This window comes from Apium graveolens, chromosome 8 (genome assembly GCF_009905375.1).
Source record: "Apium graveolens cultivar Ventura chromosome 8, ASM990537v1, whole genome shotgun sequence".
Lineage (NCBI taxonomy): Eukaryota > Viridiplantae > Streptophyta > Magnoliopsida > Apiales > Apiaceae > Apium > Apium graveolens.
In genome coordinates this window covers 142,988,802-143,015,116 of record NC_133654.1, presented here as the reverse complement: position 1 = coordinate 143,015,116, position 26,315 = coordinate 142,988,802, and positions in this window count along the sequence as shown.

The following is a 26,315-nucleotide window of genomic DNA, read 5'->3' as shown; positions in this document are numbered from 1 at the left end:
AACCCCCCTTATGGGATGCCCCTTCACCCTGAGGTTGGAGGAAGCGGATATGCTGGGCGAAGCGAAGCACGAGGGCAGTCGCCCCTATATACGAGGTTTGGGTCCTATTCCTGAGGATCGGGAATTTTCTGGTCCTTACACTGAGAGAGACTCCGAATCTTCGGATGATGAAGTGGCCCCGAGAAGGAGGCGTCCTGGAAAAGAGCCAGTGGCCGATGGAAGGCAACGCCCCCAAAGCACCCCAGGGGCGAATCCCCAAGAAGTGCAGGAAAGGATCAGGGCTCATGAGGCTGAAATCCAAAGGCTGAGGCGTGATTTGGAGGCTCACCAGGCCACCAGACCCCAGATACCTCTTAGGGGAAGAAATCCTCCTCCTGTCATAGACCTGGATGGTCCGGTATGAAGAAGGGCTGCTGTCCCAAGAACTGATCCAAGCAATCTCCTTCCCCTTGGAGATCCTGATGATCCAACTCCACCCTTCACAGAAGAGATAATGAATGCCCATATCTCAAGGAAATTCAAGATGCCCACTATCAAAGCCTATGATGGCACGGGAGACCCCGCTAATCATGTTAGGACATTCTCTAATGCACTGTTGCTGCAACCCGTGAATGATGCTATAAAGTGTCAGGCCTTCCCTCAAACCCTGTCGGGTATGGCTCAAAGGTGGTACTGTCGCCTGCCCACAAACTCTATTGGATCGTTCAGAGAATTAAGTCAGGCTTTTATTAAGAAATTCATCAGTGGAAGAGTCCATGAGAAAAGTTCAGCATCTCTTATGAGTCTTGTGCAGGGAGCTAAGGAATCCTTAAGAGATTACCTGAATCGTTTCACAAAGGAGGCTTTAAAAGTCCCGGACCTTGATGATAAGGTAGCCATGATAACACTGCAACAAGGAACTAGGGACGAGTTTTTTAAGATGTCTTTGGCCAAACGTCCCCCTGAAAGCATGTTGCAGCTCCAAGAGAGGGCAGGGAAGTATATCAAGGTTGAAGAAAGTATGAGGAAGACCGTAGTAAGTAATGAGCCCACTGGAGGCAAGAAGCAGAAAACTGATTTAGAATATATTGCAAAGGACAAATATCCTAGAACCGAACAAAACCCTGATTCAACCCCCAAGAAGGGAGGACCTGGGCAAAAGTTCACTGAATACGCTAAGTTGAATGCTCCTAGAAGTCAGATTTTGATGGAGATTGAGAAAGATAGAGATATTCGCTAGCCTAAGCCCTTGAAGGCTGATCCCGCCAAGCTAGATAAGAGCAAGTATTGCAGGTTTCACAAAGATGTTGGCCATGACACCGATGAGTGTAGGCAATTGAAAGATGAAATTGAGTTTTTAATTCGAAAAGGAAGATTGAACAAGTATACTGGAGATGGAGGGGAAAGAAATAATCATGGAAGGAAGAACTTAGAAGATCGTAGGAGGGACCAAGACGAGGAGGGGAGAAATCCCCAACACAGAGGGCCGGTTATAAATGCGATTTTTGGAGGACCGCGACGCCCTCGAGGACCTGTGATAAACACGATCTTTGGAGGTCCAACTGCTGCTGGATTGTCCAAAATTTCCAGAAAGGCATATACTAGGGAGGTTATGCATATTGTTGGAGAAGCCCCGAAGAGGGCCAGGACAGAAGTAACGTTGGCTTTTGATGATTCCGACCTAGAGGGTGTGAAGTTTCCCCATGACGACCCGCTGGTCATAACACCGATAATAGGAAATAGCCCGGTTAAGAGGGTCCTTGTGGATAATGGTGCTTCTGTGGATATCTTGATCCACGACACCTTTCTAAGGATGGGGTATAACGACTCTCAGTTGACACCAACCGACATGCCGATATATGGATTTGCTGGAGTAGAATGTCCTGTGGAAGGGATAATCAAATTGCCGACCACCATAGGTACGGAACCAAGGCAAGCAACGCAGATGCTGGATTTTGTGGTGGTAAAGGCTAGTTCAACTTATAATGCTATCATGGGGAGAACAGGGATACATGCCTTCAAGGCAGTCCCCTCTTCCTACCATTCAGTCATGAAGTTTCCCACCCGAAACGGGATTGGAGAAGAGAGAGGAGATCAAAAAATGGCTAGAAGCTGTTATGTGGCCTCTTTGAGGGCAGATGGAGTCGGGGGGCAGGTTCTTCCTATTGAAGATATGGATGTTCGAGAAAATGACGAGAATAGAGGAAGGCCAGCAGAAGAATTGGTTTCGGTTCCTTTAGACCCCGAGAATCCCGAGAAGATGACTTTCATTGGAGCCACATTATAGGAGCCCCTTAGAGGGAAGTTGGTGAAAGTTTTGCAAGGAAATAGTGATGTGTTTGCATGGTCAGCAGCTGATATGCCAGGCATAGACCAAGAGTTAATTACTCACAAGCTAAACGTAGATCCAAGCTGGAAGACAGTGAAACAAAAGAAAAGAAATTTTGCCCCGAAAAGGCAAGAGGCTATAAAACAAGAAGTAGAAAAACTCTTAGAGGCTGGTTTCATTGAGGAGATTCAATTTCCGGAGTGGTTAGCAAACCCTGTAATGGTGAAGAAGGCTAATGGAAAGTGGAGGTTGTGTATAGACTTCACTGATCTGAATGATGCATGCCCCAAAGACTGTTTTCTGCTGCCTAGAATTGATACTTTGATTGATGTCACTGCTGGACATGAGATGCTGAGTTTCATGGATGGATTTAGTAGATACAACCAGATCAAAATACATAAGGATGACATTCCAAAGGTATCATTTATCACTGACTTTGGTGTTTATTGTTATCTTGTTATGGCGTTTGGTCTCAAGAATGCAGGAGCCACCTATCAAAGGTTGGTAAATAAAAATTTTAAGGATCTTATTGGTAAGACTATGGAAGTCTATGTTGATGACATGTTAGTCAAGAGTCTAGTAAAGACTGATCATATAGCCCATTTAAGGGAAGCTTTTGAGGTCCTGAGGTACCACAAGATGATGTTGAATCCTACGAAGTGTGCTTTCGGAGTAGGATCTGGAAAATTCTTGGGACTGATGGTCTCAAAGAGGGGAATTGAGGCTAACCCGGATAAAATAAAGGAAATCCTGGACATGGAACCACCAAAAACTGTTAAGGATGTTCAGAAGCTTACAAGAAGGGTTGCTGCGCTAGGACGATTCATCTCCAAGTCGGGGGACAAGTGTTTGTCATTCTTCAAGTCGCTAAAGAGCATCAAAGACTTTGTATGGAGTGAGGAAAACCAGAAGGCATTTAAAGAGTTAAAGAAGTATATGGCCCATGCCCCGTTGTTGGCCAAGCCAGTTCTGAGTGAAGTTTTATTCTTGTACTTGGCTGTTTCAGAGAGCGCCTTGAGCGCGGTGTTAGTTAAGGAGGAGCTAAAAGTCCAGAAACCCGTGTATTATGTCAGCAAAATTCTGCATGGTGCTGAGTTGATTTATTCAACTATTGAGAAATTTGCTCTAGCCTTGGTAATGGCTTCAAGAAAACTGCGTCCTTACTTTCAGGCTCATCAGATTGAGGTGCTAACGAATCAGCCGCTGAGAAATATCATTCACAGTCCCAAGGCAAGTGGGAGATTGATTAAGTGGGCAATAGAGTTGGGAGAGTTCGATCTCAAGTATAAGCCACGTACGGCCATAAAAGCCCAGGCACTAGCGGACTTCGTGGTGGAATGTACCATACTCAACCAAGAAGTCGGGGGGCAGGAAGATACCATACCTCAAGACAAGGGAGTCGATAAGGGGGACAGAGAGAAGGATGATAAGGAGAAAGAATATTGGGTTCTCTATTTTGATGGAGCATCAAAAACAAATTCCAGTGGAGCAGGGTTGGTTTTGCAAAGTCCTGATGGGTTCTTAATTGAGTATGCTATGAAGCTAGACTTCCCAACCACAAACAATGAGGTAGAGTATGAAGCCCTGATAGCTGGCCTTGGTCTAGCTGGGACACTTAGAGTCAAAAACTTAAAGGTCCGTGGAGACTCGAAGCTGATCATATCCCAGGTAAAGGGAGAATTTGAGGCAAGGGATGATACGATGGCTAAGTATGTCCGCCTAGTAAGGGTTGTGATGACCCAATTTAATGAATGCCATGTTGAACACATTCCAAGGGAAGAAAATGCTAAAGCAGATGCGCTATCAAAGTTTGCTTCATCTGAGATAGAAGAAAGTTCAGGAAGTGTGTACTTCCGTGTTTTGAAAACACGAAGCATAGATGTTAAGCTTGTGGCTCCTATAGGCCTGGGGACATCCTGGATTGATCCCATTAAGGCTCATATTCAAACCGGTTGGTTTCCAAGCGATACAACTGAAGCACGGAAGTTAATTGTTCGGGCACTAAGGTACTCTTTGATAGATGGAATTCTTTATAAAAGATCTTTCGTGGTTCCCTACTTGAGGTGTCTCAGGCCCGATGAGGCACGCTTGGCTCTTGAAGAAGTGCATGAAGGTATTTGTGGACAACACTTGGGGGGCAGGGCCTTGGCTCATAAGATAACTCGTTTAGGTTTTTATTGGCCAGAAATGATGGCTGATGCCAAAGAATACGTGAAGAGATGTGACCGCTGTCAGAAGCATGCACCTGTTGTTAGACAACCCCCCGAGATGCTGACCTCTATCAACTCGCCCATTCCTTTTGCTATATGGGGAATGGATATTTTGGGGCCTTTTCCCATGGCCACAGCACAAAGGAAGTTTTTGATTGTAGCCATTGATTATTTCACCAAGTGGATCGAAGCCAAACCCTTGGCCAAGATCACAACTAAGCAGGTTGCACAATTCCTGTGGGAAAACATTATGTGCTGGTATGGAATTCCCCGTATCCTCGTCACTGACAATGGAACACATTTCAACAATGAGAAATTCAAGAAGTATTGTGAAGAAAATGAAATTGAGTTACGGTTCACCTATGTGGCTCACCCGCAAGCCAATGGGCAAGCGGAGGTAGCAAATCGGATAATCCTGGATGGACTAAAGAAAAGGATCGAGAAGTCAAGAAATAATTGGGTGGATGAGATACTTCCCATATTATGGGCCTAAAGGACTACCTGTAGAGTCACGAAAGGAGCAACTCCTTTCATGTTAGCATATGGGGCAGAAGCAGTAGTTCCCGTGGAGATATCACATTCCTCTCCAAGGATTCAGGCTTTCAATGCTGAAGAAAATAAGGAAGGACAGAGGTTAGCCCTGGATCTAATTGATGAAGTGCGAGATGAGGCACATGCAAAGATAGTGGAATACCAAAAAAGAGCTTCATTTTATTACAACCTAAGGGTTAAAGAGAGATTCTTCAAGCAAGGAGATTTGGTATTAAGGAAAGTGGAAGCTTCTGGTGTAGGACAGAAAGGAAAACTAGCCCCAAATTGGGAAGGGCCGTACAGAGTCAAGAGCGTTCAGGGTAGAGGAACCTACAAGCTGGAGAGTATGGAGGGTTTTGAAGTCCCGAGAACCTGGCACGCACAAAACCTGAAGGTTTACTACGTGTAAGATAGGCGAAGTACGATTCTCACTTGTCATTGTGACAAGTAGGTTTAAAAGCACCTTGAAGCTTTGCTTGTGTAGGATTTTATATTCCAGTAGAATTTACATTGTCTAGTTATTGTTGATTAGGGTCGAACCCATGCTGTGTAAGGTTTTGTAGAACCAGACTTCATATTAAAGAATTTGAAATTATTTCAATCTAAGGATGTTTAAAGTTCAAATGTATATTAAGATTGTAAAGTTAAAATAGAAAGAGGCAAGAAAAGCAACATATGAAATATAACCCCGAAGGGTAACAAGTTCAGAAAAGCAACATATGAAATATAACCCCGAAGGGTAACAAGTTCTGATATGAATAAAGTTCAAAAAGAAGATATACAAAAAAAACTTAGGCCTTGGAAGGCTGAGATTCCTCGGAACCACTATCCGGAGTTTCCTCGGATGTTTCAGTCGTTCCTTTAGACGTCTCGGTCGTCCCCTCCGAAGTCCCTGTAGAGGTTCCCTCTGCGGGAGATGCTGGCTGTTGAGGCACTGCTCTTGGAGGCTCTTCCACCCTGGCCTTCTTAGTGACAGGCTCAAACTCCTCTTCGGAAGAATCTTCCTCCTCTCCGTCCTTGATCATATCAGCAAGCTTCTCAGTAACACCCTCGAGCTCTGGAACTCACACAGGGCAAGGAAAGGAGGACTGCTCGAGGACTTCTGGAAATTCATCTTGTATGGCCTCCACAGCAGCATCCCAGCCTTCTTTATAGCTAACTGGGTGCAGGAGGGCATCGTGCTCCACCATCAAGTCCTTGAACTCCTGGGTGTCCATCCAACCGTCAAAGGCTTTATCCTTCTGTGCCTTCAAGATAACATTTTCAGCCCGGGCCGTTTTTAGGTCAGAAGTGGAAGAGGCCAGTTGAGCTTCAAGGGCCTCTATTCTCTGGTTGGCCTCCTCCAACTTCTTGTTAGTGTCCTCCAGACCAACCTTCCAAGCCTTATCTTGGTGAATCGCCCCTTGAAAATGGGCGTTAACCTGCAAAAGAAGCAGCAAAAGTATGAGAAAGGAAACGTGAAAAGGCAAGTATAAAGGGCAATAGGAAAAGGACATACCGTCGCTAAAGCCTGGGCTCCGAAAAGCTCATTCCCCTCTAAGTCCTGTTGAAGGACAAAATCTTGATAGTCCACCGGGGAGATGGAGTGCTTAGACCATTCCTTGGACAGGGCCGTGCTGCCCAATATTGAATTCTTGCCCCGGATCCCCCAAGCAGGTTGAAAATAGGCCCCTGGCCTCTGCTTGGTGCGCAAAACCTGGCTGGGGCCTTCCTCGCCCGGTTCCATTGCTTGAAGGAGGAACTCAGGGAATCGGTCACCAAGGCGTGGGTCTTTAAAGACCTTTCCAGCCCTCTTCATCCTGGTTGTCTCCAGGTCTTTAGGCTTGGTAGCCTCCTCAATCTTCTCAGCCACTGCAACAAGCAAAGTTGAAAACTCAGCGGAATAGAAAATGAAATAAAGAAAAGAGAGCGAGATATAAGGGAGGAAACTTACTTTTCTTAGGGACGGGAGAGAGGCCGCGTTCTACAAGAACGGACTCCCGGATAAGATCCCAAGAATGGGAAGTCCCATTATCTTGTGTAAGGAGGTTGAAAGCTCTAGCCTCCTCCTCAGACAAAGTTATGTCATTTGGGCTCCCATCGACGGCAAGCCCGAAGGACGATCGAAACAGGGTGCCCCAATCTCCACCCTCCCAAACAACGAACAAAAAATCTTTCTTCCACCCCAAGTTGTTGTCAGGGATGAACTTCCCATTCACTATATGCGGAATAGTGGGGCGCTGGTTTAGAGAAACCCAACCCGGATTTTTATCAGGGTTGTTTTTGAACTGGAAAATTTTCCTGAAAACAGCAACAGAAGTAGGGACCTTGTGCTTGGCACATTATGACAGGTAGCACAGAATAAGCCTCCAGGAGTTGGGGGGGAGTTGGCAAGGGTTGACGCCCATATCAGCCAGTAACAAGGGAATGAACGGATGAAAAGGGAGTCTGATACCTGCCCTTAGAGTATCCCTATAGACGCATAGTGCGTCCTTTTTCCACTGGCAGGCCCTGTCGGCCGGACCCGCAAGAACCAGCTTAAAAGGCTCCTTGATTTTGAAGCAGCTGCTCAACTTCTCCAGCTCCTTGGGATCCCGTAAAGCACTAATATGATCGTGCGCGTCCAGATGCGCATCAGACGGGTACTCGTCCCCTCGAGTGTTGATCATGTCGATTAAGGAAGTATACCTCGATCGAATAGGAAATTCGTTGGACTTTCTAGCCACGTTTATCTTGGCCAGGTGAGTCATTTTTTTGTCAGCCATCTAAAAAAAAAAAGGGGCACGTAAACAAGCTATCTTAAAATGGCACACAATGGAAAAATAGATACGAAAAGCAAAGGGAGGAATTTTACCTGAAGAAGCACTCCTGAAAAAGGCTTTGAGCTCCGACTTGCTGTTATTGCTCTGAGAATCTTAGCAGGAGGAGAAAGAAAAAAACTTAGAAATGAGAAGGTGAGGAGTAGTAGCCTTTCCTCATTCCTTTATATAAGAGGAAAAGGAAGTTGAAGGGACGAAAGCCCATTAAGGACAAAGGCCCGTAGGAAAAAGCCTAGAAAAAAGAATATTCCAGAATATTCCTAGGAATTCTAGAGCATTCTAAACAGGGTGTATTCAGCCCAGATCAATATTAAGCCCAATAAAGAGGCCCAGTAATATTTGGTAAAGCCCAATAAGAGGGGCCCGGTAATATTTGGTAAAGCCCAATAAGAGGGGCCCAGTAATATTTGGTAAAGCCCAATAAGAGGGGCCCAGTAATATTTGGTAAAGCCCAATAAGAGGGGCCCAGTAATATTTGAAAAAGCCCAATAGAGAAAGCCAGGCCCAAATCCAATTAGGATTTGGAAAATTCAATTTTAGCCCTAAAAGATGTAAGGCCCAATGGAGAAGGCTAAAAAAGACCAGAATCCAAGTCGAGATCCAGGTCTTGAATCCTGCCCGAAATCTTTCGAGCAGACACCCGAAAATAACGGGTAATAAAGACCAGAATCCAGGTCGAAATCCAGGTCGTGAATCCTGCCCGAAATCTTTCGAGTAGACACCCGAAAATAGCTGGAATAACGGGACTGAATTGAGGTCGAAACTTCGACCAGGAATGAGGTCGAATAAACCAAGCATCTTTTCAAAAATGGGGATTAAAAACCCAGGTCGAAATTCGACTGGAATAACGGGACTGAATTGAGGTCGAAACTTCGACCAGAAATGAGGTCAAATAAACCAAGCATCTTTTCAAAAATGGGGATTAAAAACCCAGGTCGAAGTTCGACTAGGATCCTGGTCGAATTCTAGGTTGTGGATCCTAGTCGAAATCTTTCGACCAGGAAGATAGAGAATCAAAGAATTTTCGAACAGGATTCAGGTCGAAATTTCGACTAGAATCCTGGTCGAAATCCTAGTCGAGGCTCAAGACCAGGAGCTGAAAAGTGGGGGAGTTTTCGACCTAGATCCAGGTCGAAAGTTCGACTAGGATTCTGGTCGAATTCCAGGTCGTGTATCCTAGTCGAATTCTTTCGACCAGGATGGCAAGGCTGACCCCTATTTCGACTAGGATCCAGGTCGAAATTTCGACTAGGATCCTGGTCGAAAAAGGGCTGGAAATCTGAAAAATCCCAGAAAATTGGGAAAAATCCCAGAAAAATTGGGAAAAATCCCAGAAAATTAGGGAAAAATCCCAGAAAATTGGGGAAAATTCCAGAAAATTAGGGAAAAATCCCAGAAAATTGGGAAAAATCCCAGAAAATTAGGGAAAAATCGCAGAAAATTAGGGGAAAATCCAGAAAATAGGGAAAAACCCCGGAAATAAGGGAAAAATTCCTGGAAATTAAGATAATTCCTGAATAAAAGGAAAATTCATTGTAAATGTGTAGGTCGCTCCACACTTTACGGAAAAATGAAACCCTGTAAGGGAACGAATAGACTTAACTTCTGCGAAACCTAGTCAATGTTTCCCAAAAGTTGGGGGGCAAATGATAGGGATAAATAAATTATGATAGCATGATTTATTTACTGCATTAATTGTACAAGGTGTGGACTGCTAGGCCCAATAAAAAGATATATGACATTCAGACCAGAAAGGTTAAGCCTGATGGACCAGATCAGTCCTGATGGAATAAAGAAGGCCCAAAAGCCCTGATTATTAATTAATTTCGTAATTAATTAATAAGGGAAAAATCAGCTGTTGAGAAGAGTCCCGATAAGGATATAAATCCTTATAGATTAGCCTCAAGGGGACCTAAAAGGATAAGGAATCAGTTTCCTACTATCTAAGACTCCAAAGTCCATTCTAATTATGAGACTTGCCCACCAAGTCTCCTATACCAAGTCCAATTCAAGGACTCCCAACATCTATATAAAGGGCCTCACCCCACAAATCAGAACTACGTTTTTTGACTTGATCCTTGGCAATCAGCAAGGTACGTAGGCATCTTGTAAGGCAGATCGAGTCACGAAACACAAGAGCAGTCAAATCGAGCCTTGAAGCTCACGTTCCTTATTATTAAACACAGCAATCATATATAAATCCATAACACACTTGAAGGTAAAGAAATTTGTGAGGTTGAAAGAGTGGAGACAGTGGTGCTTACCTCACTTACCTGAGGGCCCTCCATGATTGGAAAGTAGTAGTGGGGCACCTCTTTATGGTGATTTGCTCTATTGAGATCTGCAATAATTCTCCTTTCTTGAACCTAACAATTCAGCTTGTTGGTTGGGTTCTTAACAACAATGTTCACAATAAAATGGTTAGCAAGCATCATAAAGAATCTAGCATAGTAGACATTCTTACTCTCTTATTAATTTCTCCCAACTTATAACCTAACTCAAAAATGATCAAGTCGGTAAAGTTAAAGTACTTATCAGTAACTAGCATATAAAACATGTTAAGCATGGAAATGTTAACAGAATCAAAATTACTCACTTTACCAGAAAATATGTTAGTTACCACATCACACAGATAGCTCCATTCTCTTCTAAGACCTAGCCTTCTAATTTCACTTAACTTAGAAGTTGAAATTGCAGAGCCCATAGAATTTAACATGGTAACTAAATTATCATCAGTGTGTGGAATAGTAGTAGTGTTATCTGGAATTTTAAAGCATGTTTTGACAATGTCACTATTAATGCAGCACTGCTTACCTTTAAGAGAGAAAGTTATGGTCTTGTCAGAAGATTGGTACACAGCAGTTGTCCATATCTCCTCCACTACCTCACAGTAAATTGTGGGTGATTCCAGCATTGCATAACTGAGTTTACAGTTCTTTACAAAGTCCATCATTTATTGAAAGTCTCCAGATTGTGGAATCTCCTTGTTCACAAGAGCTATGAAATTGTTATTTTCATAGATAAACCCAGACTGAGACATAATTTTGATTACTGGTGCCATTTTTGAATTATGAAATTTTGCAGAGAGAGAATTTACTTTGGAGAAGAAAGGAGTTAAAGCAATTGATTTGAGAATGATAAAAGAATAGAATAAAAATGAATTCTACTTTTATACTATCTCAGAAATAAACTGTCAAAAATAATAAAGTGAAATAAAGTAACCAATTAAAATAGCCCAAAATAGCCATTTAAAAATAAATAAACTGTCAAAATTCTGTCAATTATCCGTCGTGTTATACTTAGAAACTGTAAGTATACCCGATGGATAATATTTAGAGATTTAACGGCTAAGATTGAGGCAATTCGACGGATAAGAGTAAAACAATTATCCGTCGTGTTATAAAATAATCCAGAAAAGTAATTGATTTTATTAACAAATAGTATTATGACGGATGATCAAACTCGATGGATAATGAGCATCCGTCGAGATGTAAATTTATAGTTTAGCCAAAATTTCATCCACAGTATAAAAATCAATTAAGTTTCTGGCTGCATTATAACTTGCAAAAATATCTGAAATGATTCAAGAATAATTAAACATACCTAACTCACTTACTAACCTTGAAAAAGTGGATTCATCAAGTGGCTTGGTAAAGATATCTGCAAGCTTCTTTTCACTTGGAACAATGTGAAGTTCCGCAGTACCATTCATCACATGTTCCCTATTAAAGTGGTACTTGATGTCTATGTGCTTTGTTCTTGAATGCTGTACTGGATTTTCAATGATGGAAATTGCACTTGTGTTATCACAGAAAATAGGAATTATGTCCACTTGTAGACCATAGTCCAACAATTGGTTTTTCATCCATAAAATCTGTGTACAGCAACTACCAGCAGCAATATATTCAACTTCAGCTGTAGAGGTGGAAACTGAATTTTGCTTTTTACTGAACCAGGACACAAGCTTGTTCCCTAGAAATTGGCAGGTTCATGTTGTACTTTTTCTGTCCAATTTACAACCTGCATAATCTGTATCTGAATAACCAGTTAGATTAAAACCAGAATCTCTAGGGTACCAAATGCCAAGTTTTGGAGTTCCCCTGAGATATCTGAAAATTCTCTTTATAGCTACTAAGTGAGATTCTCAAGGATCGGCCTGAAATCTAGCACAAAGACAAGTAGCAAACATTATATCTGGCCTACTAGTTGTTAAATACAGAAGTGAGCCAACCATGCCCCTATAGCTTGAAATATCCACAGACTTTTCAGTAGTGTTTAACTCAAGTTTAGTTGCTGTGGCCATGGGAGTTTTTGCAGATGTGCAATCCATTAGATCAAACTTCTTTAAAAGATCATGAATATATTTAGTTTGACTAATGAATATTCCATCACTAACTTTCTTAACCTGTAAACCAAAAAAGTAAGTTAGTTCTCCCATCAAGCTCATTTCATACTTACTTTGCATTAGTTTGGCAAACTTTTTGCAAAGTTTTTTGATCTGTAGAGCCAAATATAATATTATCTACATAAATTTGAACAAGTATACTAGAGCCATTAACATTTCTAAAGAATAAAGTTTTATCAACAGTACCTCTTGTGAAGTGATTTTCCAAAAGAAACTTTAATAAAGTGTCATACCAGGCTCTAGGTGCTTGCTTCAGTCCATAAAGTGCTTTCAAGAGATAGTAGACATATTCTGGAAAATTTGGATCTTCAAAACCAGGAGGTTGACTGACATAGACTTCCTCCTCCAAATCTCCATTCAGAAAGGCACTTTTGACATCCATTTGATAGACCTTGAAATTGGCATGGGCTGCATAGGCTAAGAAAATTCTGATGGCTTCAAGTCTTGCAACAGGAGCAAAAGTTTCATCAAAATCTATTCCTTCTTGATGACAGTAGCCCTTAGTAACCAATCTAGCTTTGTTCCTGACCACTATGCCATTTTTATCCATCTTGTTTCTGAATACCCACTTTGTGTCAATTGGATTTTTTCCTTTAGGTTTGGGTACCAGCTTCCATACCTTATTTCTTTCAAATTGGTTTAGCTCCTCCTGCATAGCTAAAATCCAATCAGGATCAAACAAAGCTTCTTAAACCTTCTTCGGTTCTTCCTTAGATAGGAAGCTACTATATAGACATTCTTCTTGAGTTGCTCTGCTTGTTCGAACTTTAGAATATGCATCACCAATGATGAGCTCAAAAGGGTGATCTTTAGTCCATTTTCTTTGTTGAGGTAGATTAGCTCTAAATGAAGAGGCTTCATTGTTGTCTTGATGTGTGACTGAGTTTTGATTATTAGAAACTCCCCCTGAGTTTGTGAATCTTTGATTTGAGAAAGGGGTACTTTCTGTAGGTAGTCTGTTTTGACTCTCATCTTCTTTCATTGTTCTGACAAATGATGCACTTTGTATCTCGACGGATGAAGTTGATTGTCTCCCGATGGATAAGGCAGATTGTCTCTCGACGATGAAGCATTTTGTAACTCGACAGATATTGAATTATGTGCTTCATTAGTTGTAGATTTTTCTGCATTATCCTTAGTTACTGTTTCTTGATCACTTTCATCATCACTGTCATCACTAACCATCTCCACATTATCAAACTTGAGGCTTTCATGGAAATCTCCATCTTGCAGTCCTTCAATCTTTTTATCATCAAACACAACATGTACTGATTCCATAACAATGTTGGTTCTTAGATTGTAGACTCTATATGCCTTTCCCACAGCATATCCAACAAAAATTCCTTCATCTGCTTTAGTATCAAACTTTCCATGTTGATCAATTTGATTCCTTAAGATGTAACATTTGCAGCCAAAGACATGAAGAAAATTTAGAGTTAGCTTCCTATTCTTGAAAAATTGGTAGGGTGGCATGCACTTTGCTTGATTTACCAAAGAGATATTTTGAGTGCTAAGTGTAGCAGGAAGTATTCATAGCTTCAACCCAAAAGTATGTTGGTAACTTTGATTTTTCATGCATTGTCCTTGCATCTTCAATAAGAGATCTGTTCTTTCTTTCCACTACTCCATTTTGTTGTGGAGTTCTTGCTGCAGAAAACTCATGCATAATCCCATTCTCTTCACAAAATTATCTCATCACAGAATTCTTGAACTCAGTTTCATTGTCACTCCCGATTCTTCTTACTTTAAAATCAGGATGATTGTTGACTTGCCTTATGTGATTGATGATGATTTCACTAGCTTCATATTTGGACTTTAGGAAATATGTCCAAGAGAACTTTGAGAAATCATCCCCAATTACTAGGCAAAATCTTTTACTTGAGATGGACAACACATTGACTGGTCCAAACAAATCCATGTGTAACAATTGTAAAGGTTTTTTAATTGTTGAATCAAGCTTCTTTCTGAATGATGCTTTGATCTACTTTCCTTTCTGGCAGGCATCACACAGTCCATCCTTAGTAAACTCCACTTAAGGAATACCTCTAACCATTTCTTTCTTGAAAAGTTCATTCATGGTCTTGAACTTTAGATGGGACAGCTTCTTGTGCCAAAGCAAACTTTCATCTTGACTTGCTTTACTGAGAAGACAAGTGACTGATTCTACATTGGATTAGTTGAAATCAGCTAAGTACACATTTCCTTTTCTCACTCGAGTGAGAACCACTTTGTTGCTCTTTTTGTTTGTCACAACACAGGCTTCTGAATTGAAAGTGACTGAGTTGCCCTTATCACAAAGTTGGCTGATACTCAACAAATTATGCTTGAGACCATCCACTAGGGCAAATTCTTCAATGAATACATTGTCTTTTGAAATCAAGCCATATCCCACAGTATAACCTTTGCTGTCAACTCCAAAAGTAATACTTGGGCCAGCTCTTTTCTTGAACTCAGTGAGCAGGGTAGAATCTCCAGTCATGTGCCTTGAGCAACCACTATCTAGATACCAAAGATTCTTTCTGTTTCCCTGCACACATCAAAATCAAATCAAGTTGATTTTGGTACCCAAGTTTCCTTGAGTCCTGCCTTGTTAGCTCTCTTCTTTGGTTTCTTAGGTTTGGTCTCATTTGACTTGGGAATTTCTGATTCATCCTTAGTCATCTGAGATGGACCTTTGAAACCAGTCATTAAAATAGAATTAGCATGCACATTTTAATTAACAGGAAAAGGCATGCTAGTTGGAAACATGTTATTCCAGTAAGGCATGCTAAATGGCATTTGAGGCATACTAAATGCAACATAATAAGGATTAGGTGCAAATAGCATATTAGCAAATTGTGCATTCATATTCTGAGTAGACATAGCATTTATAGGCATGGTAGGCATGGCAGTCATGTTGGGAAAAGAAGAGGGTGTAGTCATAGGAGTAGGCATGGCAAGTTTGTAATTAACAGACAAATGATTGACACTACCACACTTAACACATATTTTTCTTAATATATATTTATCAGGTATGTAGTTGTTATGTTTGTTAATTCCTACTTTCCCATTTCTATTATTTTTCTTTTTAGCTTCTGTTTTAACCTCAATCTTTTCTAATCTATCATTCAATTGCTTGATAGACAGATGTCCAACATTAACTTTCTTTTCCTTCCTGACTTGACTTGATTCTCTTGGAATAAAGTTCTTAGAAACTGATCCATATTTCTCATTTAACTTAGCTAGCTTAGCTTTGCTAACTGGTTTACTTACAGCCAACGGATGTGGTTCCTTGTCACTCGATGGATAATCCTTTTGATTATCCGACGGATGATTTTCATCATCCGTCGAGTCCACATCTGTCAAAAATCCTTCAACCAAATTGGACTCAAGCTTCTCTTTACTCTTCTTCCAGGCTGCATCACAAAAGGACTCAATACCTTGAACTTTAGTGATTTGAGCATGAACATCTCTGGATAATTTCCATGCCTTAATCACTTCCGGTTCATATTCAAGCTGCTTCTTTAAAATCTCTTCTTTCTTCAAGGGCTCGGTTAATTCATCCTTAGCAATCTTACACTCAATTCTCAATTTCTCAAATTCAATAAACTGAGACTCTAGCACATAATTCCTCTCACTTAAAAACAAATTGTTTTCTTTAATTTTAGCATTTTCCTTAGTGAGGGACTTAAGTGTAACACGCAGGTGATATAATTCTGTAGACATGTCATTTATTGCATCATTACACTCAGCTTTAGATAGGTTAGTGGTGATTACCTGATTGCTTGAAGAACTTGTTTCTGTTTCATCAGATTTGGCCATTAGGGCTAGATTAACATAGCTTATTTCTTCATCTTCATCCAATCCATCTGCAACCCAGTCATTCTCTTGTATGATGAAAGCCCTTTCCTTTTATTTGAGCAGCTCAAAGTATTTCTGTTTATATTCAATAGGCTCAAACTTCTTTTTGCTGGAATCAGACTTCCTGCATTCACTGGCAAAATGACCTGCCAGGCCATATTTGAAACACTTGAATTTTGACTTATCAACCATGTTTCTGTTTGGCTTAGCTGCTCCAAAAATCTTCTTGAATTTGAGCTTGGCAAATCTTCTGGATAAGAATTCTAGATGTTCATCAATATCATCCATGTCATCTTGGCTCAATTGATCTTCATTATCAGCAACCAGCCCTTTACCCTTGCTTTCACAGACCTTTGATGTAGACTCAACAGCTTCTACCTTCATCTTTTTCTCTTTCTCTAACTCAGCAACCAGTGTTATGGACCCTTCTTTCTTCCTTCCTTTCTCCATTCTTTCATCTTGCTCTATTTCAAGCTCATAGGTTTTTAGGATTCCATACAGCCTCTCCAAGGTGAACTCCTAGTAATCCTGTGAATTTCTCAATGAGACTGTCATTGGCTTCCACTCCTTTGGAAGGGATCTAAGGAACTTGAGGTTAGAGTCTTTTATTTGATAGACTCTTCCATGCAACTTTAGAGCATTTAATAGCTTTTAAAATCTACTAAAAATATCAGTGAGATACTCACTTTCTTCACAGTGAAAATGCTCATATTGTTGAATCAATAACTGCATCTTGTTCTCCCTTACTTGCTCAGTACCATCACAAATAATATGGATTGTGTCCCAAACCTCTTTGGTTGTTTTACAGTTAATGATGTTATCAAACATATCACCATTAACTCCATTGAATAATATATTCATGGCCTTTTTGTCCTTCCTGACTTATTCAATGTCAGGATCTGACCATTCATGCCTAGGTTTTGGAACATATGGTTCATTGCCAGTTGCAGCTCTCATTGGTACATGAGGACCTCTCTCTATGCAATCCACATAGGCCTCATCTTGAGAAATAAGATGTAAGTGCATCTTCACCTTCCAGTGGTGATAATTATCTTTGTCCAGAAAAGGAATCTTTACTCCAACATCCTTTTTGTTCATCTTGTTGTTTGTTGTGATCTTTATACTCTTTGTTCTTCAAGAGCTTGCTCTGATACCAATTGTTATTCCCTAACAATATAACAAGAATTACATAAGGGGGGTTGAATGTAATTTTGGCTACTTTTTCAAATTTAAAAAAAAATCTAACTTGATAAATATAACAGTGTTTGATTAGCAATGGTGCAGACTAAAAAGAGATAAGAATCAAAACACTAAGTAATAAAAACGTAGGTTTTTAAAACTTTCTGGTGGATTTGAAGTATTCACCAGATATATATATATATATATATCAAATGAGAACTCTGTGAAGCTTTGAATAGCTCACAGCTGCTTACAAGTTTGAACAACTAAACTACAGAGAAATGCTTACAGAATACAGCTTGGTATGTTTCTCTGAAAATAGGCTTGCTTAGTTAATTTTTCTACTTGCTACTCTTGGTTTATATATCACCAAGTTTACATGATAATAAGACAAGATAATAAAACAAAACATATCTAGTCTAAATCCATGCTACTTCACTACTCTATTCCAGCATCTTTGAATATCTTCACAATTGCATGGAAATGGTAATGCTTCTTTGTTCTCAAAATCCTGCTTAACAGGCTGCCACATTCCTTTTGCAAACACCCAACGCATGTGACTGTGTTGTCACTGTCAACAGCTATTTAAATTTGATCATCTGTCGGGACTATGCTTGTCATTCGTCGGGAGCTTTGTTGATCATCCGTCGGGAGTCTTTGTGAACCATCCGTCGGGAGTCTTTTATGTCACTTGACTCTATTTCATTTATATAGAATTACAAGACATCTTATATTTATAATTAGTCACCCTATTCTGTATATCCACTAGTAGTCAACATGACTCTATTGGAAATATTTTAAGATACGAAAACCCGGAGATTATAAGGCCTGAAGATACAGAGGAGTACAGCTCGAGAATTTACAGGATTTATTTATTCAATAGCTGATTTTTTATTATGAATAAATGAAAATCAATTCATTTATTTATTAATTTTACATCAACAATTAATATTGAATAAATAAATTAATGTGATTTTTATTTAAATGAATAAATGAAATTAAAATCATTTATTTATTTAATTTAAAAATCAACACAGTCGAGTTTAGTTTGCAAATAGAAAAGGAAAACACAGATATTGCAATTAAGAATATGGTAGCGCAGGGTTAATTGTTTTTTTGATTAAACCAAAAGAAACCAGGTTGCATGCATGTGTTTTATTATTAAACAGAAATTGAAATATCAAGACATGGCAGGTCTCGGTGTTGAGTGTTGAAAGGAAATGGGTGCAGTTGGTTAATTAATCAACAAAAGAATCACAGAAACACAGTATAAAGCAACTGAGAATTGGCAGGTTTTTATTTTCAGCTTGTCAATGCTAGTGCACAGTGAGTATGGTGCAATTACCGGATTTTCTCTTGGTTTACAGCCGGGCATGTACTTCACAAACTCCTCCCTGGCTACTCTTATTTGTTGGAATTTGAAAGAAAATGAAATGGAAGTAAAGGAATCCGGGAATAGCTTGTGCACATGGGGACCTACATGCATCTCTTGTAAAATGCAAGGATTGTACAATGTGTTAATGAATCTGCAAGTAAGTAAATTTGTGACTTAGAAAATATTACAAGTCTTTGTACTCCAGAACAAAGGTCGCAGGTTGGGACTTGGCAAAAATAGAAATCAACTACATCTCTGAGTCGCAGGTTAGGTAAAGTTAATAAAAACAAAGGCACATGAAAAGGTCGCATGTTGGTGAGTATTATTCTGGTCACAGCTTAGAAATTTAGCTAAGTGAAAATTGCTCCCATCTCTACCCCTGGTCGCCAGTTAAGCAAATATTCAGGTCGCATGTTACAATTTTTGCAAGTTGTCAATTCAAAATGCATGGACATAAATCAGCCATGTGTCTCATTCTCTCTCTCAGCCTATCAATCTATATAATCAACAACAGCAAATTGAATCTGAATCTCTTCATTTTTACAAAGTGTGAAACTCTTGAAAAATTATCTCAGCACACGTTGAAAGCTTGATTTGAAAAGTGGAGGTCATGTTCAATTTGTTACACACCATTTAAAGCCTTATAAACTGTAATACTCATTATTTAAAGCTCTCTTGATTGTATTCAATACCTTTTGATAGGAGCTTTTAATTTTTAGAGTGATAAGAAGAACCCTAGATTTATAGCTTATTTCTTTTGTTCTTTTTATATTTATTGCGTCGAATCTTTGTATTTGAAGTTGTAAGCGAACTTCCGGGTATTTATACTTTTGAATAAAAATAATATTTACCCATAATCTCTTTGTTTGTTTATTTCATTTTAGTTTTGATATTCCGCTGCAATTAATTTTAGGAAATGAAAAACATACATTCACCCCCCCTATGTATCTACCTTTTGGACCTAACACCTTCGGGTTCATCTTGATCTGGATGTACCTAGAGAAGGCGTCCATAAATCTTAGCGTGATGTGTCCGGATGTGGCATTTATCAGCTGATTAATATTTGGAAAGGGGTAAGAATCCTTCGGGCATGCGTCATTCAATTCGGTATAGTCCACACATATTATCCATTTTTCGCTTGACTTCTTCACCATAACCATATTTTCCAACCACTCCGAGTATTTTATTTCATGTATGATCCCCGTTTTGAGTAGCTTTTCTACTTCTTTGTCTATTTCTCTTTGCCTCTCCGGGGAAAAGTTCCTCCATTTCTATTTGACCGGCTTTCTGTTTGGGTTGACATCCAAGATGTGCATTTCTATGGATTCGTGCAACCCTGGCATATCTCTTGGACTCTAGGCGAATATATCAGCATATTCCCGGAGTAGTGTTACTAGTTCTTATCTGAAAATTGCTTCCAGTCCGGATCCTATTTTTACCATCTTGCTAGGACTGTTTTTATCAATCTTAATTGCTTCTGTCTCTACTGCGGCCTCAATTTTTACTTGGTCCTGGGTTGATGCCATTTGATGGATCCGGGTGTCAGCATTCTTTTTCAAGTAAGTATGAGTCAAGTTGATTCTCCTTTTCTTCTTTCTTGGTTTGGTTTAATTGTTCCCATATTGGTTGCTTGCATGGTAAGATTGCCCTGTCCCGGGACCGGGGTTGCCTCAACTACTACCATGACTTGGTTGCTTTTTAGTTCTGAACTTGTTTTTGTTGCTTTTAAATCTGGGTTGGACTCAATGACTTGCACTTCTTTTCTGGTTTCTTCCCTTGAGCGAGGGAGGTGCTTCTTATGGCTTTCTTATTTGCGAAGAACTGTGGCCTTTCTCTTATTGTACTAGTGGGTCTCAGCCATTACCAAGGCTTGACTATAGCATCTCTCAGCTACTTCATAGTTTCCTATGACTTCGTCGACTCCTGTCGGGAGGACTTGATTTTGAGATGCGAGATTGAAGTTATTGCTTGCATCTTGGTTAGAGTCGGGTGCGCAATTATGCCATTGTAGGACGAAGGAGTGTTGATGACATAGAATTTGATGATATAGGTTACTTGGTTGGGAGCAATTCCAAATAGGACATGCAAGTACAAGGTCCCTTGGATCGTAACTAAGTTATTCCTAAACCCATAGAGTGGGTCTTCCCGGCACTCGTTTGAACAACACTTCCTAGCTGCATTTGGTCCACAATATGTTTGAAAAGGATATTCACCGAAGAGCCGTTGTCTATTAGCATTCTCCTGACTTTCTTTTCAAAAATATCCAAAGTTACAACTAAAGCTTCATTGTGATTAGGATTGACTCCTTCATAGTCCTTGCTGTTGAAAGATATTTGTAACACCCTCCAAATCCGGGGTATAGATTTGGGGCATTACTAATAATAACTACTCACTAATCTCGCACAAGCGGAATATAATTGAAATAGTTACCCCGAACTACTACTACTCAGGATCTTTTAAGGTTAAGATTTGAAAACAAGAACCACATACTAACTTTATTACAAACCAAATAAAAACAATCCGTCTCAAGAACTCTCTTTATTACAAAACTTTATTCTATCTACATGCTCACCACACAATTTTTATTCAAACCATAATAGTACTTATCCTGTTACACCTGATCTGATAACTCAAAGCTCTCTTCAGGGATAGGGATGAACACCCTTGGTATAAGAGGGTCCCGCTGCTTGACTCGCTTCTTGACTACGCGGGTTCTGATGGGTTTCATTATCTACCTTAACTGTAAGACAATAGGAATAACAATAAAAGAGGATGAGCCAAAATTGCTCAACAAGCCTGCAACAATATAGATAGTATAAAGAGAGAGAAATAAGTGAACCAATAAGCTGCTGGTTTGATCAACCATCTGAGTCTGTATAGACTAATAGTTTGCCAATACTGGCGAGTTCCAAATGAACAAGACTGGAAACAAGAACCAACATATGCACTATAACCCGCTGATCAGTCAGGATACAGTGCGAATCTATACCCAACTGTATAGATCCAACCAACATAAAGAGTACTCAGGCAGCTATGGCCTATTAATTAAAGGTCTGAGTAAAACCCAGCCTGTATCGTAACCATCCAGTCCGAAGTTTAGCATCCGGAACAATCGGAATGCTTTTGATGTATCCCAACATCAGGATATATCATAATATATGTAACAAGGGTAAAAATATTGGAATATGAATAGAGGATTCAATAAATTGGGAGAAATCAAGAATTGAAATGAAATAGAAACAAGAATCAATAGATATGTATCAGTGCATATGAACAAGAATTATCAAAGTATAATTGATATGTAAAATGGGGTATAATTCACTATTCTGAATTTAGAATAGGGGAAAAACTTGCCTCGCGCGTACTTAACATGATTCAACTCACCGCCTTCTATCCCTAGCTTACTCTGCCTTGCTAACACTGAACCAATCATGGAAAGATAGTTGTTTAGGTAACTTACTATATACGTGTATCTGGAATTGATATCACGTAACCTTATCAGTCTACCCATGCGTTTCTATCTGATTCGCATATATACACATATATTGATATAGCACATAGGTTCACATAATCACATAAAGCACATAGCACATAAAGCACATAATCAATTTTTTTAGACTTTTAATTATTTTTAGAATTGATTCTAGACTCATACCTGCATTAACTAGCCTTATCTAACTTTATTATAATTTTTCGGGATTATTCGATTAAATTATACCCCTATTAGGGCCTACGAACTATTAATTATCACCAAACCATTCTCTTTTGGAGGAAATTATAACTTACAATTATTTTTATTGGATTCATTTCATTTTTCTGAGTCTAGGGGTCTTCGTTTCGCTCAAATCGGACTAACGGTTGAATTATTATGAATTAAACAAGATTTAATTAATTAATAATTAATTATAAATAATTAATTATAATTAAATAATCCTTAATTATAGTTTTAAATAATTATTTAATAATTATTGTATGTTAAAATAATTAATCCCTAATTATTAGAATTAATTATAATTTATTAAAATTATTTACAAATTATTATCACTTACTCGATTAGATTGATTATTTACAAATTATTTACAAATAACTAATCGATACAAATAACTGATACAATACTTATCGAATAAATAAATATTATTCGAATCATAATTCAACGAGCAACTACTCGTATAAATACGAGCTACTCGCGAATTCTCGAATAACTATCGAACTGTTATTATTATTATTATAACTTATACAATTCGTTAATTAATTATCGATATTTAATTATTCGATACGAATAATTAGTACGATATTCTTCGAATAAATATCGCTCGATTAATAATTCTAACTTAACGAATCACGACTCGAATAGGTACGAGTTACTCGGAATATTTAACTAATTAACGAATTATTATTCATATTATTCGATTATTTTTAATCCTTATTTATTAACTATTTACCTAATTATTAATTAATAAATAAATAAATAAATCATTAAATAAACAATTAAGTAATTAAATAAATAATAATTTTCGAATTTCTAAATTAAGAAAATAATTTTGAAATTATTAATAATATTTTTCAGAATTTAAATCTAATTTTTATTAGATTTTTAGAATTGTTAAAATTGATTTTTGATTTATAAATATAAAATAATTAATTAACAATTACAGAAACAACTTTGCACACAAGAAACAGGGACTTTTCGGATCGAACGGCGGGGAAGGGTAGGAACAGATCGCCGGCGACGTGAAGAAGATGACCGGCACGGAAGAACTCACCGGAGAAGCCCAGAATCCGGCGAACTTCCGACGTCCGGCGTCGGTCGATTCCCGGCCAATCATACACCAATCGAATCCGTTTTTGTTCCTAAATCCATCTAAATGTTACCAGGAACTCACCCATCACCATAGCAGCTCGCCATCACCCCACAATCAGCAAAAACGTCCAAAATTCCGATGAACTCGAAATTTTCCGACAAGAAATCCAAACCCCTCAAAACGCAACCAAACAACTTGATTTTTATGCCAAATTAAAGTACTAAGTATCTATAATCAATTCCCATCAACAAAAACAATAGATAACATCTCGAAATCTGAAAAAAATGAAATCAAAAGCACTAAAACCCAAGAACTCGGCCCATCATTCCAGGGGTTATAAAATCAAAATAAAAATACCTGATTACTCCTAGAACTACAACAAAACTAACTACATAATCCAAACAATCAAATGATTCTTCAAAATCAAAAACCGAAATTCATGCCAAGAACATAAAAATCAATTTTGAGATTAAACAAACCTCAGTTGTTGATATTAGTATCAATAGATTCGTCTCTTCACAAGGATTGTATTGGTTACTCGAGCGTTTTCAGTGAATTAGTAAATCTCCCAAAATCACTGTTTGATCTTCTCCCTTCTTCAAGAACACAAACTTCACCCACACTTTCTAATTTTTATTTTCTGATTTTTTTAACAATTAATTAATGAATAATTAATAATAAAATAGGTATTTATACTAATGAAAATAATACCCCTAAATAAAATTAAGGGTCTAATTATTCATCTTAATAAAAATATTTGGCCCTAATTTTTATAATTTTTGGGTATTAATAATGAATTTTTAAATATCCAATAAAAACAAAATTAATGTCAAAAATTCCCAAAAATTGTGAATATTACAAAAATGCAAAGAAAAATAATATATGATAATTTCATGATCATATAAAAATAAAAATGTGATTTTTGTGGGGCTTTTGGTACCCAAAGGGGTCCGGAAAAGTCGTTTTTCGCGAAAAAGGTAAATTTGTAAAACGTTTAGGGGTTCAGAATAGCGATATGGGATAGGGCATTTTTGGCAAAATAGGGCCAATGATTTTGTTTGAAATACGGGCTTTTAAAACATAATTTTGAGCTGTACAGGTTTTGATATAATATATATAACTGATGATAAAATGCTCAATAAATATCCAAAACACGTTTGGATCAAAACAACCAACACATATCACATAGCAGTTAGGGTTTAACGACTTAACACATTTAACCACATAATAATACACATAATTTATCATTATTATAATATAATACAAGCGTAATTCCTCGGTCGTTACATTCTCCCCCCCCCCTTTAACAAGATTCTGTCCTCAGAATCACATTATGCAAATAACTGAGGATACCTTTCTAACATTTCACTCTCAAGCTCCCAGGTTGATTCTTCAACCACTGGGTTTCTCCATAAAACTCTCACTAATGACACAGACTTATTTCTTAATATCCTCTCTTGCCTATCTAGAATTCTTATTGGCTGCTCTACATATGACAAATCTGCCTGAAGTTCTACTGGTTCATATTCTATTACATGCCTTGTATCAGGATTATACTTCTTAAGCATAGATACATGAAATACGTTGTGAATGTGCTGCATATGGGGTGGTAGAGCTAACTCGTACGCAACCTTCCCAATTTTCTTCAAAATCTCAAATGGTCCAACGTATCGTGGCTTCAATTTCCCTTTATTGCCAAATCTGGTCAATCCTTTCCATGGCGATATTTTGAGTAATACGCGTTCTCCTTCCTGATAGTCCACATCCTTCCTTGCTTGGTCTGCATATCTGCTTTGCCTGTTTTATGCTGTTTCGATTCTTTTCGAATGAGTTTAATCCTTTCTTTTGTCTGCTGAATTAATTCTGGACCCAAAATCTTGCGTTCTCCAACTTCATCCCAATGCACTGGTGATCTGCATTTCCTTCCATATAATGCTTCATACGGTGGCATTCCAATACTGGCGTGATAGCTGTTATTATAAGAAAATTCCACTAGGGGTAAATGTTCATCCCAACTACCTTCAAAATCGATCGCACAAACTCGTAACATATCTTCAATCGTTTGAATTGTCCTTTCACTTTGACCGTCAGTTTGCGGATGATAGGCTGTACTCATATTCAACTTCGTTCCTAGACATTCTTGGAATTGTCTCCAAAATCTTGAATTGAAACGAGGATCTCGATCCGATATAATTGATACTGGTACTCCATGACGCATCACAATTTCTTTAAGATATAAATGCACTAGCTTGTCCAATGAAAATTTCTCATTAATTGGAAGAAAATGTGCTGATTTCGTCAATCGATCAATAATAACCCAAATTGCATCGTGATTGGCTTTCGTCCTTGGAAGTCCCACTACGAAATCCATCGCTAGATGTTCCCATTTCCATTCTGGAATGTCTAATGGTTGCAATAACCCACTAGGACGTTGATGCTCTGCTTTAACTCGCTGGCATGTGTAGCATTTACTCACCCATTCTGCTATCTCCTTCTTCATATTCGGCCACCAAAAGTTTTCCTTCAAATCGCGATACATTTTCGTGCTTCCTGGATGAATGGAATACTTCGAATTGTGCGCATCTCGCATAATTTCTTCTTTTAATTCTACCACGTTAGGGATCCAGATTCTTGACGTAAAACGTAAAATTCCTTCATTATCTTTCTGAGTTATAATCTCTTCTCCTGTTAAGTTGTCGTCTTGCCTCATCACTTTATCTTGACAATGGCGAATCTTTTCTAGCAACCCTGGTTGAAAAGTCATAGCGTAAATAGTTCCTGCAGATTCATGAGGAATACGAATCTCAATTTCCAATTTATCGAATTCTTTAACCAATTCTTCACATGAAGTTAACCGATTCAATCTT